The sequence below is a fragment of the Meleagris gallopavo genome, chromosome 2, assembly GCF_000146605.3.
Source record: "Meleagris gallopavo isolate NT-WF06-2002-E0010 breed Aviagen turkey brand Nicholas breeding stock chromosome 2, Turkey_5.1, whole genome shotgun sequence".
NCBI lineage: Eukaryota > Metazoa > Chordata > Aves > Galliformes > Phasianidae > Meleagris > Meleagris gallopavo.
Genome location: NC_015012.2, coordinates 91,829,132 through 91,835,061, shown reverse-complemented (window position 1 = coordinate 91,835,061; position 5,930 = coordinate 91,829,132). Strand labels below are relative to the sequence as shown.

The following is a 5,930-nucleotide window of genomic DNA, read 5'->3' as shown; positions in this document are numbered from 1 at the left end:
AAAGGCAGCACAGTGGGAAAATCAGCTATATATACATTATACCACTGATTTTTTTGTCTGTTTGTGAGAAGATAGATTTGCTGAAGAATTATCGTCCTCTGTTTTCCTTATGCAAATAACAATGATGGACAGCCCAATACAATATCATAATTCAGGTATTCATTTAAACAGGTAATGAGAAATGTGCCATCAGTGAAATTCCAAACCTAATTATAATTAGTAATATACAGCACTGGATATGCAAGTTTTGAGCACTTTAAAGTTTCTGTGCTTCTTTTGGGCACTTTGGCAAAGAAAATATTCACCCACTTGAGTTTGCATTGTAGGTTTTCATGGAGCTTTTGGCAGATGTAGTCTCTCTTTCCCCAGAACAAATATTACTCAGCATCAGTGGGCAGCTATTCTAATGCTCCCCATGTAAAATTTAAGACACAATGCATATTTCAGGGGTGCTGGAATTATGAAGATCAAGAAAATGTGCAACTTATGCTAGACTAAATTGTTTTGCAATGTAACAGGTGGAACAAACCAGGTGACCTGAGATTATATCACCCTTCATATACACTGTCAGAAAATAATGTTTTTTATAAATGAAGAATGGGAAATGACAACCTTCTCCATGTTATTTATTCAATATATTTATTTACTTTACAGAATCTGATGGTATATTTATGACTAAGACTGTCTGCAGAAATTTTTAGGTATTTTAACATTGCTTTCATACATCTCAATTTTAACATTTTTACAGCACTGTTAAAAAAAGAACTGAGAAAGTTTTAATGGACAGTAGGTTCATGAGTGCTATCAGTGCATGTTCTTCCATCTTCTGCCAGCTTGTAAGGTTCAGTACAGAGACATTTGTAGCTGCCTTTAGTGTTAATGCATTTAGCAGTTGGAGAGCATGGTGGATTAATTTCATTTTCACACTCATTGATGTCTGCAAAATGAATAAACAGTGATCAATAATCATTACAAATTAGAGAAGATTAATAATTTATGCACACCTGCTACAAGTATTCATAAGTAAATTTTTGTGCATTACACATTGATATTCATTTCTTTTTCCTTTTTTAATTTGTTTTTTACTTTTTGAGCTGAATGGGTTTATGTTCTAAAACTTCCAGTTCCTCTATAAACATTATTTATATCGTGCTCTATAGAAGTAATGAAAAAATAGTAACACTGAAATGGTTCTATACATTTCCAGACATTATTTTTAACAGTCTAAGATTCAGGTTAGATTTGGATATATCTGTGATACTACTGAAAAAAAATTATTGCTCCTGGAAGGTATATAAATTCTTTGAAATAGCAATATCTCGACAGAATGATGAGCAGATGAACAATTATCCATTTTTATCCACTTGAAGATGCACATAAATGCATTTTCCTTGAGGCCATTCAAGTCCTTTTGCTTTCAGTCTTATGCAAAAGGAGAATCAGTGTGAAAAGCAGGAAAGAAAATACACAATGAGAGAAAGAATGTAGTCTTTTTCACATTTCTGCATCTCTCTTCCTTCTGTGTAATATTTGCTTACACAACTTCATTCGGTTTCCTAAAAACATCCAGCACTGCTGTAGATTTTTTCCCATCAGTGCTGTGCAATATTTGCCAGCGTGTTCAACACCTCAGATCTCTTGCCTTGGGAAACACTGCAAGCCCATATGTAGACTCTCTAGTCTTCAGTGCCTTCTCTTTTTGGTTACATTCCTTTCCTTTCATTCTCTACCTCATTTTTTAGCTGCTACTTCTGTCTACATAGCTCTTTTTTTTCCCCCATCAGTATTAGTATTAGAAAGTGACCCTGTAAAAATGGTTTACTGGCTTAGCTTAACATTGTCACTCAGACCACTTGGGGAAATCTGTCACTGAAAATTGGATCAAACCTGATCCTTTCTTAAATTTTAATACAAAGCAGCAGCCGTGTCCAAAACTAACTGTCAACTGAGACAGTCTAAATCACACAAGGAATAATCTTAAATTTACAAATCCTTAAGAAATACTATCTCCCATAATGCTTCTATGAAGTAGTAAACTAGTCTGTTGTTCAGGATGAAGTGTCCTTAGTAATTATTACACCTTCAAGACCACATTTATTTTAATTCCCACAGATTTCATCACTGGGAAAGAAAAACCTGAACAGACTTTTTCTGCACTGTAATTCAGAGTTTCTATTTCAGCTCATACTCACGTTATCTGTTAACTAACTAATTGGTTTTATGGCCATGAAATAGTGTATGTCAGATCTAACCAGCCTACCCTACTGCTCAAAGACTGTGGTACTTTATTAAAGCAAAGTAAACACAGTTATCTATCCAATGTAAGATGGCACTTATTATAAAGGTAGCACAGTCTAGCACTAAATGTCTTCCTGAATCAGTAGAAATGATTTCTATCAAAGCCAAAGTTAGTAAGCAGGAATTAACAGCTCTCAAATTTCTATGCTTTTGTCAGCAGGCCACTCTGTCTTTTCCAGAGAAGCATATAATTTTGAAACCATCTGCAGAAATGCTAAGCTCCTCATTATATTGCTTGACTTATTCTTAATTTGCTGAACATTTAGAAGAATGGGAACACATTGCACAGACATGCATGGGACAAAGTACCTTCTACTGAAATACTGAAGTAGCATCTGCATAAGTGGAGTTTGATGGCTTTTAATAAAGGCATTTCTTATTTAATATATGCAGCATCTTGTTCTCCTATAGCAAATATAAAGTCTTTTGTTTACATTGCTGAACATATTAAAAGAAACTAGGACAAGGAATGATTCATTCATATAAGTTATTTATTCAGTTTGTAGCCAGAATATTAATCTAATGAAAAGATTTTATTATAATTCGTTTAACAGCTTTATTTCTTTATATGGTATTAATGCGTGTGAGATTCAGGAAATAAATAGGATACGAATAAAGGAAAGAGCTGCAAATTTCATTTGACTTCTGATATACCAGGTATGCAATTAGAATCAATAGCTTTCTATTCTGCTATCACAGAAATACTGATAAGCACACTTTATTACAAATCAGCTGCAGCCCTTACATTCAAAGTAATTTAACACAGTCCATAATATATTCCTAAATACAGCCTTTTCAGGTTCGATTTTCTCCCACGTTCTTATGTGGCGCAACAGCTTGAGTATGCGTATAGAAATGCACACACATATCATTAAGAACATTCTCATTAGAAATATGAACATTGAGAGAGTTCATCCCTCATAGCAGTGAAGAGGAAATGTCTTGCAACAAAATATTTTCCATATTCTTTCTCTCAGTCCTCCTTTCAATAGCAAAAATAGAGCAAAAACAGAGGAGAAAATAGTAAATAAATTATCAGAAAGTTATTCTTTTTTAAAATGTTCATGAAATATCTTTTAACTGACTTCTTACTGTTCCACTTTTCTGCCTGCAGAATTCATTTCTGTCAAAATTTTTCACTGATATTTAAGGGATGGAATTTGGAATAGAATGATAATGAAATTGCTTAATTTGTCTCGTATTCAGTGTTTCTTTGTCACTTTTGCTTAACTTATTTGGATAACACACCAACTACAAGAGCTGAGTTCACTTTGTATCTAGAGTGTCCATTGAACCACTTTAGGAAAATGAATTAAACAATAGTCTGATTCATTATTACATTGAATGCAGGAAAGAGTGATGTATAATACAGACCTGCTTTTTTGTTTGTTTGTTTTCCTGCTGGTTGTTAATTGACATTTCCCTGTCATCAAACCTAACGATGAATCAGCATAGGTAGAGATTAAGATAGCAATTCTGAATGATGGGCAGTTTTGCATTATCATGTCATTATACTTATAAACCTAGCAGACTGACTATCTTTGTCATACAAACTGCACTCATTTATGAGGAACACAAAGGAAAAATGACATTTAAACTATACATTTCAAGACAAGAAATGAAAGGAGTTCATGTCTCTTAAACAGTGTTAGATGAGCTTTTAGAAAACTCCGAAACAAATACATATATCCAGAGAGATACCTATGCAAACAGGAGCCTGAAATTTCCAGCCTTTACTTGTGCAGCTCAATTGCTCTTCTCCTTGTAACTGAAATCCATGTCGACAAGAATAAGTCAGTGTAGATTCCCCAAATTCTGAACAATATACAAAATTACCATTTTCTACATGCTTTGGTGTTCCACACATTTCTTCTACAAATAAAAAAAATCACATTTTAAAAACATACCAGCTTACCTTCAAAAATGGACATTATTATTCCTTACTGCTATAAATTAACTTCAGTGAAATTACTCATATGCTTTAAGATGATCAATAATTTAATTATTCATTACTGGATAAGAATTTATACAGAATTCCTGAGGTCTGACTTACAATTCTTGTAAAAATAACTTTACCTCCAAACGGTATGGTCTACAGAGATCTTAATATATTTTCTATACTTCTAAAAACTCCTGCCCTAGTTAGCATAATGTTTATGTATTTCACAAAGCCATCTGTTTTATCAAGGGGAAGATGGCAGACAGTATCCTTTTACAGAGGAGGAAATTGAGAAAGGAGAGAAAGATGTAGATCTCATTTCTAAGTGACAGAAATGGTAAAGTTCCATGACAGATCTGGAACTCAAGACCTGAATAACCACAGTCAGTGCTCTAACTACAGGTTACTCCCTTTCCCATCAGAAAAAAAAAAAAAAAAAAAAGAATAATTACCAAATTACCTTCCTGAAAGATTTCTTGCCAAGCTTCTAAATTCATTCCATCTATATTACTACAATGTTTAAAATCCTGTGGAAACTTTCCAAGTTGAAAGGCATCTACTGGCACATCAGAAATCCCTGTGTTGTCACAAATCACGCGAGACAAAGAGTGCTTTTTGAGTTCATTCTTTTGAGCTTCAGTGAAAACATTATCATTTTCCCACCAAAATCTGGAAAGGTTGATAGAAATATTTTTAAACAATTAAATTCAAAGAGCTGATTATTCTTACTATCAGAGTATCCTACATGAGAAGAGAAAGATAAATAATTACAACAAAATGTAATTGGATACAAGAATCATAAATTGAAACTATATAATCTGCAGATTTGCAAATCCATCTTACAAGACACAGGAAGACTGTTGTGAGCTGGGGTACTAGTCATCTCAGGTGGTTTGTTAAAGTAAGATAAGTAAAACTATTAATTAATTCACATGTGCTGAATTGCTTGTAGCCGCAAAAGAAAGTTGCAGTACTGAGAGAAAAAAAAAAACAAAACAAAACAAAATTGATGCAAATTATTTGAATTGGATACTTAATCTTATGCAAACCAGCATTCTTATGCATTCATAAATTGTTTAAAACATAATTACAGGAGAATTGCAGCAGTAGCCATAATAGATACACACGATAGCATTTGAACTTTTCTTGGTATGGAGCTCTTCATTTGCTAAGAAGTTGTTAGTTACCCACAGTGGGACAGTCTGAAGAGACAACTCTCCTGCTCTCCTACTGTGTTGGAGTAGGATGAAATCTACATGACCAAGGATAGGTCAAATATTTCACAATACAGAAGCACTATGATAAGAAGTACAGAAGAGTGTGGGGGGCTGGAGAGAGAAGAAAAGGTGTTTTCCTTCTGTTTCCAACCTACACAGAGTCCCAAAAATTCTCAGAACATTCTGAAATGTCACCGACTGTTCCTGGACCCCTTCTTATAACAAAAGTCATCAAAGGCTTTGCACTACTCAGCTGCCCTACACCCTTCAATTTCCTTTTTCATAAAAAGCTGTTCTACATTCATCAGAAAATTCAGTTTTATCTGCACTGCTGAGAAGGTTTGAGCAGATCATTATTTTTAATCTACCCAGCAGCTAGATGATTGCTCTAACAGAGGTTGCTCCAGGAGATCTGTAGCAAGTCATGAAAATTTTACAGGTGAATTTTGCAAGATTAGAAGTAAAAAAAAAAAAAA

General features: G+C 33.8%; 1 long non-coding RNA gene across 1 annotated transcript; it reads right to left on the bottom strand.

Moving 5' to 3' along the window:
• Positions 1-2,773: 2,773 nt before the first annotated feature.
• Positions 2,774-4,902, bottom strand: LOC104909976. Its single transcript, XR_004159064.1, has 2 exons — positions 4,698-4,902; positions 2,774-4,170 (listed from the first exon to the last, which is right to left on the bottom strand). It is a non-coding gene; the product is annotated as an uncharacterized LOC104909976 (long non-coding RNA).
• Between the last annotated feature and the right edge of the window lie 1,028 nt (positions 4,903-5,930).